The sequence below is a fragment of the Rhinolophus hipposideros genome (assembly GCF_964194185.1).
Source record: "Rhinolophus hipposideros genome assembly, chromosome: 20".
Lineage (NCBI taxonomy): Eukaryota > Metazoa > Chordata > Mammalia > Chiroptera > Rhinolophidae > Rhinolophus > Rhinolophus hipposideros.
The window spans coordinates 9,802,178-9,815,315 of NC_138066.1; the positions used below are offsets into that span (position 1 = coordinate 9,802,178).

At 42.7% G+C, this 13,138-nt stretch overlaps 1 protein-coding gene across 1 annotated transcript in view; it reads left to right on the forward strand.

Annotated features, from left to right (window-relative positions):
* RPL26 (ribosomal protein L26) overlaps positions 1-8,851 on the forward strand; it is a 13,673-nt gene extending 4,822 nt beyond the window's left edge. The window contains exon 5 of the mRNA XM_081030186.1: positions 4,660-8,851. The gene's annotated coding sequence lies outside the window, so the exon portion shown is untranslated. The remainder of the gene's footprint in view (positions 1-4,659) is intronic.
* The last annotated feature ends 4,287 nt before the right edge of the window (positions 8,852-13,138 follow it).

Genomic DNA, 13,138 nt, shown 5'->3' on the forward strand with positions numbered 1-13,138 from the left:
AGTCAAAGTCACCTAAGCTAGCCCTGGGTATCACCTTGGTTGTCTCAAACCGCAGCTTATGCAAAGCACGGAGCAGCCTACCAGCTGGGCAGGACTCCTGTGAAGGCCATATTCCTCACCAAGGATAAGTGGATTCCTTCCCTGGCTCGTGGGGCGGGGCTTCAGGTTGGCGCAGAGCCGATTCTGGCGGGCGAATCGGCGGGCGGCCTCCGACAGCTGCCGGCGGAGGTGAGGCCACGAGCGGTGCGGGTGTACTACCAATGGGTGGAGGCGACTCCGGACCCTGCGGCTCCTGGCGCATCTTTTCCCACTTCTGGGCCTTCCTCTCCTGCAAAATGACCGGGATTCGGTGGTCTCCGGCCCTCCAACCGCGGCCTACGTGTTCGTTCAGTCTTGAGCCGGCTGCTTTCTGAGAATTGGGCAGGGGCGGCAAAAAGAGGGCTGAACCCGTGTGGAGCCTGGCAAGTTGGGAGCTGAGTCCGCGAAGTCGGGAGACAGGCCACACGAAGTGATGCCCGAACCTAGTGGTCAGGAATAAGCGAGAGTTCATGTGTTGTGGAAGATGCTCTCTGCATTGTCGCTGAGTCGTCATAACCCATGGTGATGGAAACTAGTATTCTCCCCATTTTATAGTTGAGGAAACTGAAGCCTCGGTAACGTCCAAGTGAGTAACAGTAAACAGTAGGATCAGACATTGAATTCCCAAACCTAGACTCTTGCCTCGTTACTGTACCTGTAAGCGAAGTGTTTGACAGATATCCTTTGAACATCTTTTGTCTCTGTATTCGTCTGCCCTCGGGGGATACAGCGAGGTAGACGGAAGGCTTAGCCCCTACCTTCTAAGTTGTGTACACCTGAACCTAATCGATACACAACAAAGAGCTCCAGGGAGTAGTGCTGTTCAGAGGAGGGAGAAATGGCTGATTTCCAAAGTTGCTGAATGCATCGGGAAGGAAGCTGATTTGAACTGGGTGTGGTTTGTAAGATCAATGGAAAGACATTTGAGGTGGGGGGTGGGGATGGGATAGCCAAAGCAAAGAATCAGAGCTGGTCAGGAGGGGGATGTTTCCAGATCCGTTACCCCACTAGCACAGGTCACACCCGGAAGGTGACTGCATTTCTCTCACGCTGCTTGAGAACAACTGTTGAAAACTCGGATAATTTACAGGGGTGGACAGGTAAGGTGAATAAGTAGGTAGCTTGGGGACTGTGGGAAACAGAAGAGTGCAGCCTCTAAAGGGAACTACTGCATCTCCAACCAGGCAGCAAAGCTTTCAGAGTGGCCAGATCTTCCCATTTGTCGAGAAGGTCAGAAATGTAGAGATTTACATGAAATCTGGAAGGTGTAGTAAAAAATCTAATCCGTAAATTATTCGATTTTAAAAAAAATCACGGGATAGACTAACCAAAATAGATCTGTTAGCCAAATGTGATTCTTGGGCTATGTTTTAGAATTTCATGGTATAGAGTAAGGACCACGTCTTATTTTAAGACTGAGATTATGCATCTTTTGATTGTGAATTATTTCCAGCCTTTCCTCTAAATTCTTTTACAGGATGGAGATGAGGCTTTTACTTCCTGTGCAAGACCCTGAAGGCCCTCAAATAGTGGCCAGTGCAGCCATTCAATTTCTGAAAGATGCTGGTTTAGTGGGGGGGTCTGGAAGGTGTTTTCTTGGATCCTATTAAATACCGTGTAGTTTCAAGTCTCTTTTGAAGACCACTAGTACTGTGGGATGATAATAGATATTTCTTCAGAAACAAGGTCCCATGTCAGTGATTAAATGACACTGGTGGATGAAACAACCTGGGGTTTTGAACTGCAGGACTTCTCAGAGCATTTACAACATCAGTTTGCGCTGAGGATCTTGAGCTCAGGCTTAAAGAACATTGTGCAAATATCTTATTTCTTCAATTCTGAAATGCGTATTTTTCACATTTTTAAATTTGAATGTTCAATCTAGATTCTCTGTTTTTTCCTCTCAACAAAAAAGTCATTAAATCAATGGTTTCACAGTCACTAATGTCTTAAAATCAGGAATGTTCCTTGATTAATAAATGATACTGAGCAAGAGAATTTGAAGCTCTTTTACTGGAGAAACTTCAGGAACTTGGAAGTAGGCTCAGTTTAATTAAGACTCTTGCTTTGAGCTTTTAAACATTTCCATTTTTCTCTGCTTCTCAGGATTCTGCTCTGCCCCTCAGCTCTTCATTTGATGGCTGGGATCCCAGGGATCTTGTTTTCCAAGATTGTTGGAATACCTGTGATCATCATATGAACTCTTCCCCTGGCCTCATTGCCATCACATATCCTGGAGCTGTTCTAAGGAATCTTGGTTTAGAGCCTGTCTATCAAGTTTTCTCTCTGAGGAATTCTCCAATCTTGATGGAGTGTGGACTCCATTTGGGGTATCTCCTTTTTAGCGTGATGATCTCCTGACATATCTCTATAGGTTAATTTTTCCATTTCTGGAAACATATGTTGCTACCTCTGTTCAGATCCATCAAGCCTGTACCCAAAAGTATCTCCCCGTCTTGGAGTGCTCAAGTTGACTTGGACTCTGCTTCATTCTTGAAATACGTGGGCTCCATCTCAGGCAGTGTCAAAACAGGCCAGGCCTACAGAACTCCCAGGTGGACAAAACCCCTTTTCCTCACCCACCAAGTTGGACTCATCTTGTTGACTATGACACCTTTACTTAAACAGAAGTAAAAGTCTGTTGTGTAATATTCACGATTCACATCCAGAATCATTTATGTTGGCACACTTTTGTTCCTGGTACTTTCTACTGTATGTTCCCCAGTCCTGCTGCAGCTGCTCCTTAGCCCAGGCTCCCCAGACAGACTGGTCCTTTTGGCAGCAGCTGGTGTCATTTCAGCAGGCAGCAACATTTGAGGATATGACCAAAGATTGGAAGTATTTGGAAGCCTCTCCGAAGGACTGATGCAGGGACACAATGCTGGACAGTTATGAGAACATGATCCCTCAGGGTCAGGACTCAGAATCTTATTTACTAATCCTATGTACATTTGACAGAAAAGCCATCATTTAAAAATATCCTACCGCTTTCTCTTTGATTCTCCTAAAATGAGGACAGACTGTTCAGCCACAAAAAATTGTTTATGTTAACTGTGGTAATGCTAAAATGCCCACGCTAGTGCTAATTTCAAGTTCAGAGTTTACTATTACCGTAGCCCCCCTTGTTCACAGGGAATACGTTCCAAGAACCTCAGTGGATACTTGAAACCACACAGTACCAAACCCTACAAATGCTGTTTTTCCTATACATACATACCTATGATAAAGTTTAATTTATAAATTGGGTATAGTAAGAGATTAATAACAATAATAATAAAATAGAACACTTATAACAATATACTGTAATAAAAGTTATGTGAATGGCTCAGGGACCATAAGTAAAATAAGGGTTACTTGAACACAAGCACTGCGGTATTAGGACAGTCAGTGTGGTTACCAAGAGGGCTGCTAAGTGACTAATGAATGGGTGGGTAGTGTGGTATTCAGAATGGATACACCCTGGACAAAGGGATGATTTTGTCCACGTTCTCGGCAGGACTGAGCTGGATGGCCAGAGATTTAATCACGCTACTTAGAATGATGTGCAATTTAAAATTCATGAACTGTTTATTTCTGGAATTTTCCATTTAATATTTTTGGACCAAGGTTGACCAGAGGTAACAAACCGTGGAAAGCAAAACCACGGATAAAGGGGGATTACTGTATTATGTGGTACCTTCTAGCAACATTTTCCCATTTATATTATTTTAAAGGGTACGGAGGGTAAGATACTAGCCTGTAATGCTTTAGGGATTTCCATTTATCCTCTCTCCTGTTCAATTTATAAAGACCAGTTAGTTAGGTTTCACTGTATAAGCTAATGGTTTCATTATTTATTTTGTTTGCCTAAAGTCTAAAATTACTGCATATTGTGTGTGTGTGTGTGTGTGTGTGTGTGTGTGTGTGTATATATATATATATATATATATATATATATATATATATATATATATATCCTACTGATTTGAAATACTGTTGACATGCTCTGGTTTTGAATCATCTTAGTTGGCTTTCTACTTGCTTTATTTTGTTACTGCTCTATACTGTAAGTCTATTATTTTTCTTCCATATAGTAGTCTTAAAAATCAGATGAGGGCCGGCCCGGTGGCTCAGGCGGTTAGAGCTCCATGCTCCTAACTCCGAAGGCTGCCGGTTCAATTCCTACATGGGCCAGTAGGCGCTCAACTACAAGGTTGCCAGTTCAATTCCTCGACCCCCTTTCCAAGGGATGGTGGGCTGCGCCCCCTGCAACTAGCAACAGCAACTGAGCTGCGCCCTCCACAACTAAGACTGAAAGGAAAACAACTTGAAGCTAAACAGCACCCTCCACAACTAAGATTGAAAGGACAACTTGACTTGGAAAAAAAGTCCTGGAAGTACATACTGTTCCCCAATAAAGTCCTGTTCCCCTTCCCCCAATAAAATCTTTAAAAAAAAACCACAACAGTGCTGCATTTAAAAAACAAAAGCAAAAATAAAATAGAAACTTAGATGAAAGAAATTAATGAGGAACTTTGGAGGGAAGATCTTCGAGATGGAATATCAGTGAATTTAACTTTGTTCTGTTTCTTTCTTTATTAGGATCTTTCTTGCAGTTCTCCATGATGCCACGGAGAGCTGGAAATGATCCTCCCAATGTTTCAAATACAAGTGAAATGGAAATGGAGATCAGTAACATGAGAGAAAAGTTTCTCACAAGCGTGACTAAGTTAGTAGAAAGCAAAAGTTACAACAGCAAGGTATTTTCCAAAGAAAAGTACTTTCAAACAATAAAGGAAGTCAAAGTAGCTAAGGAGAAGAGGAAGAAATCATCACGTGATTATCGCCGTGCAGCAAAATATGACATGATCTCTATACGGGGCACAGAGAAGCTACTAGAGGCTACTTATGGAGAACAAGATAGAATACGGTATGAGGTACATAAGGAAGAGTTGTTTGATATTCTTCATGATACACATCTCAACATTGGACATGGTGGGCGGACGCGTATGCTCAAAGAGCTGCAAGCAAAATATGGGAATATCACCAAAGAAGTCATTGTCTTATATCTGACTCTGTGTAAACACTGCCATCAGAAGAACCCTGTACCCAAGAGAGGCCTTGCACCCAAGCCCATGCCTTTCAAGGATATTGACTCCAGATGCCAAGTTGAAATACTTGACATGCAGTCAAATGCTGATGGCGAGTTCAAGTTGATTTTATATTATCAGAACCACTTAGCCAAGTTTATTATTTTACGACCATTAAAAGCCAGACAGGCCCATGAGGTGGTCAGTGTCCTATTGGATATTTTCACAATTCTTGGCACACCCAGCGTGTTGGAATCTGACAGTGGTATAGGGTTCACAAACCCGGTTGTTAATGAGCTCAATGAGGTATGGCCAGACCGAAAGATTGTCCCTGGTAAGTACCATCCTGGCCAAGGCCAGGGCTCCCTGGAGCGAGCATGCCATGATGTCAAGAACATGCTAAGTGCCTGAATGCAAAGTCACCACTCGCATCACTGGGCCGGAGGCCTGCGCTTCATGCAAATGATAAGGAATCAAGCCTTCCATGTTTCCTTGCAGCAGAGCCCTTAGGAGGCAATGTTTGGTTGTAAAGCCAAACTTGGACTGTATTCCTCACACTTACTCAGGGAAACCATGGCCGTTGTAAAAACCGAGGAAGAGCTAGAAATTGCCGAAGAACAGCTAGAAAACAGCCTTTGGATCAGGCAAGAAGAAAGGGCTGAGATTGGAGCAGAGAGATCTGATAATGACGAAAACCCTGATCCCACTTCTAAAGCTCCAGAGCCCAGCATCTCACAAGGGGCCCCAGGTCTCTTCTGCTGGTGAATAGACACCTGCTGGGTGGACACTCATGGTGTCTCTGGACATCATACAGCCATCAGAACTGTTGCCTAAGGCCCCGGGGGAAAGGAATGAAGGCACTGTCAGGTCAAGTTGTCCGTGGTAGTCCTTGCTCAAAGGGGAAAAGTGAACCATGTCTGTGATGTAGGGCTGCGGTAACATATTACCATAAACTGGGCAGCTTAAAACAACATAACTATTTTCTCACAGTTCTGCAGGCTAGAAGCCCCAAATCAAGGTATCGGCAGCGTTGGTTCCTTCTGGAGGCTCTGAAGGAGAATCCATTCCATGCTTTTCTCCTTTCTCCCATGGCTGCCGCCAATGCTTGGCCTTCCTGGCCTTGTAGTAGCCTAAGTCCAGTTTCTGCTTTGTCTTCGTGTGAATCTTCACATGTCCTTCGACCCGCTGTCTCTGTGTGTGTTCTCCTTGTCTATCTCTTCTAAGGACCCCAGGAGACACCAATCCATGACGTTGGATTTAGAGCCCACCCTAATTGAGGATCTCATCTTGAGATTCTTACCTAATTACATCTGCAAAGACCCTTTTTCCAAGGTCACATTCACAGGTACTGGGGGTTCAGACCTGAACATACCTTTTTGGGGGTTGTAGTTCTACCCACTACAGTCAGTGGGGGAATATGTTTGCCTGCAGAACTTGAACTGACGAGGTCTTAAATGTATAGACCTGATGGCTGCTTTGCATACCTGGTACATATTCCTTCCCCTGCTTATTCCTGCTCCTCCGACACATACCCCAAAAGATGAGGGCATCAGAGGAAAAGATGTAGGTGGACAAGTATTGAAAAGAAAAGAGGTTGATCCACCATGCCCTAGAGACTGGCCACCTCACCAGCTGAGCTCTATTTCCTGTTTCAGGAGAAACTGATATGTCATCCCTGCCCTCAGGAATTGTGCGCTTGAAACATTTTTAAAGTAGGTCCGAATTAAGGCATGGCTGGGATTTGTCTATGCCTACATTGTCTGTGCCTACATTTGTCTATGCCTCAAGCATAGGAAAAGCATGTAGTCCTGGAAAGGGTCAGTGCATTCCAGGAAGTGACCAATAGCCAGGGAAACAACCAAGGACTCGAGCAAAATGCAAAAGTTGGCCTGAGGCCACTGCTCCAATTAGAGTAGAGCAAGGGCCAATCTGAGTCATGGTTCAGAATAAGGAGCACTGACCCAGCCAAAGGGAAGGATAATGCCCAGGATCTGTGTACTGCTATATTCCCACAGCCTGGCAGAATCCCTTGCCCAGTGGAGGTGTTCAGTAAGAATTTGTTGAATGAGTAAATGATTCTGCAGAGATGGACACAGAGAGGGAGAAGGGACCGACAGTCCTTTATTCTTCCATACATCCTTCCTGCATATCCCAGAGTCATCTGAAAACCATTCTAATTGCAACTTAGTGCTGGTTTCCTCTTCCCGGTGCCTAATTCACAGGGTTGTGAGAGACAGTGAGATAATGTGTGTGAAGGGGCTTGCTCTGTAAATAACTGAAGCTCTACCACGTGAGTTGTCCCTGCTGCTAGCAGATCCTATACTCCATGTGAGAGTTGGACTCTTCTGCCCATTGCCATTACTTTGCTGATTAAACAGTGTTAACTCGGGTATCCAGGGAGGCTGCATTATTATTAGAAAGGAGATGACAGCACTGTCCAGTTTGTTTTGCAGGGCCAGAATCTTATCTGTCCTTGGCCAGCACCACACTTTCCATTCCTCCTTTGTCACTCAGACTTGCAGAGTCTGGGAGGCCCGACTTAGCTAATGCAACCATCCCTTCCCCCATGCTGACCTACTACCTCCTGGTTGCTAGACGAACCAGGAACAACATCAACTCATGGGTGAGAGGTGAGATGAGGGATAACACTATTGTCTTCCAGGGGTTGGCTACAAATAACCTTGGTTTCCGGAGCTGCTACATCACTCTTCCTCTCTTCTTGCTGTTGGAAGTGGAAGAAAGTTGGAGGTGAACACCTAGACCCAGTCTAACCTTATTCTGTATTATCACATTTCAGCATCTGGAACAGAGATTACCAAGTGGTACACCATTGGCTGCTTTCAGCTTGCAAATGTATTTTGTCCATGTAATTTTTTTAATTTAAAAAACTAATTGCCAGCATTTTCAAAACTGTAGATTTCATATAAAAATCTGGATGTCTAACACCTCTTGAAAATTTGGAAGATCTGGCCGCATTAGGCCCACGTTTCTGCATGGCAGCAAATGATTGGAGCGATTTGTGGTAATCCCCAAAATGCAGCCCATTCATGCATTCTTTAGCTGGACATCATCTGGGCTATTCAAAATATATGCATGTATGTTTCTGTGGCCCATTGTTTAAGAAAGGCAAGTGAAGTCAGCATGTAAATAAAGGCCAGAAACAGACCCATATATCTTTAGGAATTTATGATAAAAGTGGCATTTCATATTAATGGAAGGGGTTGTATTCAGTTAATGGTGCTGGATCAATTAGCTTTTTGGAAAAAAATGAGGTCCGATCCCTAAACATAAAAAACAAAACTGAAAATGTTAGGGAGAAAAAGAGATTTTTATGATCTTGAAATGGAAAAAGGCTTTCTAAGCAATACATTAAATTCAAAAGTCGTAAAACAAAAGGTTACTATACTAGGTTACATAAAAATGTTAAATATCTGTGGAAAATAATATCTGAAAAAGTGAAAGAGAAATGACAGATTGGGAAAAAATATTTGCAACATCTAAAACAAACATAAGGTACCTAATCTTAAAAAGACCACTTACAAATAATGAAAAGAGCAACCAATAAAAAATGTGCAAAGGCTAACCATAGAAGAAAAATAAATGGGTAGATATGCTTAGTGTTGTGCTCATGTGCAGCTGTGGTATGATGGTAAAGCACTTGGACTTAGATCAGGGCTATTAATTTATATTAAACAGACTCAAGGTATTTGAGAGTTTTTACTTTTTCTTTCGTGCGTGTGGGAGAAGAGGAAAGTGCCCAGTGAACCTGTCTTGATTTAACAAGTCTTACTGATAAGGAGATACCATAATTGCTACATTATTTTCAGGACAGCTGTATTGGTTTCCTAGGGCTGCCATAACAAACTGGGTGACTTAAACAACAGAAATTTATTGTCTCAGTCTTCAGTCAGAAGTCTGAGATCAAGGTGTCAGTAGCGTTGGTTCCTTCTGAGGGCTGTGAAGGGGAATACGTGCCTCTCTCCTAGCCTCTGGTAGCCTGAGGTGCTCCTTGGCTTGTCGATGTGCCTTCACATCGTCCTGTGTCAGAATGTCCCCTTCTTATGAGAACCCGATTATACTGGTTTTGAGCCCACCCTAATAACCTCATTTTAACTTGATCATCTACACAGACACTTTTTCCAAATAAGATCACATTCACAGGTACTACATGTTAGGAATTCAGCATCTCCGGGAGCAACACAGTTCAACTTAATAGCAGCAGCCAATCAGAATGACAGTTTTTTAAGAGGTAATTTTTACGAGGCATGGCAATTTCTAAAGTCTTAGAAGACTTACAAAATCCCTCTGATCAAATAACACTTGCAAGGACAGGATTATTTTAACAGAAAACAGAAGAAATTGGTGGCAGTAAAAAGTCTATAAATCTCAAAATAGATATTCTTGAGAAAATTTTTAATATCTTTTCAACTAGATTATTTGGCTTAGTTTTATGATACAGAATGGTATGTCTCCCTCCACATCTGCAGGAGACTGTTGCCATATCTTTCCGAGACTCCTTCTGTTAATTATGAAGACTTGTGGTTTTTAAGGCTAATCTCTGGAATTCTGTTATGAGGCCCATAGAACTCAGTTTTAACTAAGAAAAATAAATGGAGAGAGGGCTATAAAAGGTTTTACTTAAGAGTGAAGTGAGGATCCTGCAGCATTTTTCTTCTGTGGGTTTCAAGCTCTGCCTCTGCACATAAACTAGATAGGCAAGCTGGAACAAGTCCCCTGAACTCAGAGCTCATCTGTAATATGGGGATGGTAATAATCCCAACTTCACAGAGCTGTGATGAGGTTTATTAGAGAGGGTATTTATGAGCATAGGGGAGGGACACTTTTCCCTCCAGTTTGGTAGAGTGCAGTCTCTACCAAGAATGACTAGCCAAACTAGAGCAAGTCCTTTCCTGCAGAAAACAAGAAAGACTGCTGGAGGCAGTAGAGCAGCCAAACTGGGCAAGTCCTATCTGTGTCCATGCTGGCCTGGGTCCTCCATCCTGGCTTCTGCCATTGGCACAGCGTTTTGCAATGCCCTCGTGACACAGTCCTTCTGGCTGTTCACATGCGCAGTCACATTCCAAAGCGCTGGCCAGCTGGAGCCCTGAGTCAGGACATGCCCAGCTCTTCAAGGCTGAGTGCACCACTGTAGTTCTCCATCTGCTCCCGGGGTTTGGGAACTCAGTGGAAAGAGCTACTCTGGTCTTCAAACACATTTCTGCTTTTTTTTTTTAGACTGTGGTAAGAACACTTCACGTGAGCTCTACCTTCTTAACAATTTTTGAGTATACAATACAGTATTGTTTACTACTGGCAAAATGTACAGCAGAGCTCTAGAATTTAATCATCTTGCATAACTGAAACTTTATACCCGTCCATAGCAACTCCTCATTTCCCTCCCCCCTGCACCTGGCAACCACCATTTTACTGTCTGCTTCTATGTATTTCACTATTTTATGTACCGCATGTAAGTGGAATCATGCAACATTTGTCCTCTGCGACTGCCTTGTTTCACTTAACATAATGTCCTCAAGGTTCATCCACAGGATGTCCTCAAGGCAGGATTTCCTTCTTTTTTAAGGTTGAATAATATTCCATTATATGTATATAATACATTTTCTTTATCATTCATCCTTCAATGGACATTTAGGTTGTTTCCAGATCTTGGCCATTGTGAATAATGCTGCATTGAACATGGGTATGCAAATATCTTTCTAGATCATGATTTCAATTCCTTTGGATAAATATGCGGAAGTAAGATTGCTGGCTTATATAATATTTCTATTTTTAATTTTTTGAGGAACTTCCAGGCTGTTTTTCAATAACAGCTGTATCATTTTACATTCCCACAGTGTACCAGAGTTTCAATTTTGCCACATCTTTGTCAACACTTATCTTTGTTTTTGAGAATAACATTCCTAACAGGTGTGAGGTGATATCTCATTGTGACTTAATTTGCATTTCCCCGATGACTTGTGTTGAACATCTTTTCATGTACCTGCTGACCATTTGTATGTCTTCTTTGGAGAAATATCCATTCAAGTCCTTTGCCCATTTTTTAATGGGGCTGTGTGGTTTTTGTTTTGGGGGTGGTGGTTTTTGTTTTTGTTTTGTTTTGCTATTGAATTGAAGAAGTTCTTTATGTATTTTGGATGCTAACCTCTCATAAGATATATGGTTTGCATATATTTTCTCTCATTTCATAGTTTCCCTTTTCACTCTGTTGTTTCCTTTGCCGTGGAGAAAACTTTTAGTTTGATGTAGTCCCACTTGTCTAACTTTTGCTTTTGTTCTCTGTGGTTTTGGTATCATCCCCAAGACATTATTGCCAAGGCGTAATGTCATTAAGCTTTTCTTCTATGTTTTCTTCTAGGAGTTTTATTGTCCCAGGTCTTATATTTAAGTGTTCATTTCATTCACTTCCGCTATTAACAAAGAAAAAAATGTGTTTTTTTCTAGCAGGGCATTTCACCCCATGTGTGGAAGTACTTTAAAAACTGTAAAGGGCTACACAAATACTAGATGATACATTCTACATATTACTCTCTGAAAGGTTGCCAGTGTACCCCATTTGCTAAACCCAATGGCCCTTTTTTATAGGAGAGTGGGCCCTTCTCGCCACGATGTCCAGGTTCTTGGCATCTCGAGCAAAGAATTGAACAAGATACCAAGGTAAAGTAGTGAAAAAGCAGTTTATTAGAAGAAAAAGTACACTTCAAAAAAGTGGGCCTAGCAGAAAGCAGTAGCTCAAGGCCATTATTAGAAGAGAAAGTACACTCCAAAGGGTTTGGAGCTGCCCTGGGCAAAGGCAAGGCTCAAAAAGGCCTAGCTCGCAGGAGCCTGGGGATTTTATCTGGGATGGACTGTTCCTTTTCAGGTGTGGGACCACTTGATTGACACCTGTGATTGACGAGGGGCTATTACTTTATCTCTTCAGACTGCACTTGCTCTCTGCAGTTTGAAATTGTTAACTACGAGCTGACTGGCCCTTCCCCCCTACACCTGAGCTGATAGTTTTGGCAGGCTCTACAGCTTCAATGGTTTTGTGAGCTATTAAACTGTTTTCTCTGGCTTTTTATGGTCTCCGCCTTAATCTCCTCCACCATGGCCATGTCCCTGACTGCCTAAGGTTTTTTTCTATCTCACTTTCTCAGTCCTAATCCATCTTGACTTTGTGATGTTAAATACATTTCCACTCCCCCACCACACCTACTTTTTGCTTTGCGTGAAACTGACCTTAAGTGTTTTTCTTCTATTTATGACCACTCATTCATTCCTCTCTCACTGCTATTCTCTCCTCCCTCTGTTGAGATACTGTTTTCCAAGAACCTTTTTTTTCCTGTCTCATTCTTGACCATTTCTTCTCTCATCTGTTTCAACTGAAAGACTTTTTTGTGCAAGACTTCCTTAACCCTCTCCCAAGCTCCAGACTTCCAATTATTTATGGGCTTCTCAGTGCGAATAATTGTCATGGTGGCTCACTCGCGGGTTGTGAAAGCATTCACGAGGCATAAAAGAATAGAAGTTAGAAAGTTTATTTAAGAAGGGAAACACCAGCAGAAGAGTTGCTGGGTCTAGCGTCTAGAGTAGACAGTTGCAGCAGGTTTCTGTTTAGCTGGGGTTTTATATTCTCCAACCAGGATGTAAACTGCTTCCGCCTGTAGTGGAATCTTCTATTGTGTTCAGCTTTGTTCATTCGGGTGGGGAGAGATGTGGTTAAATTTGTTGTGCAGATGTTGTGTAAACTTAAGTAGGAGCCAAACAGCTGCCCCCTAGGCTGGTCGGGCAACTCCAGGAAAAAGGCACTTCCCAGAGGCTGGCCTGCCTCTGGGACCGTAGGTCCCAAACAGATGCAAAACCCTCTCCCAAGTCACTGGGCCAGGTATGTACTTGCTTGAAGTAAACGGAACCATTGAAACTGATATGCATAGTAAATGTAAACAGAATCATTAAGGTTTGGCGGGAGGGGAAGGGAGCAAAGAAAAACTTTC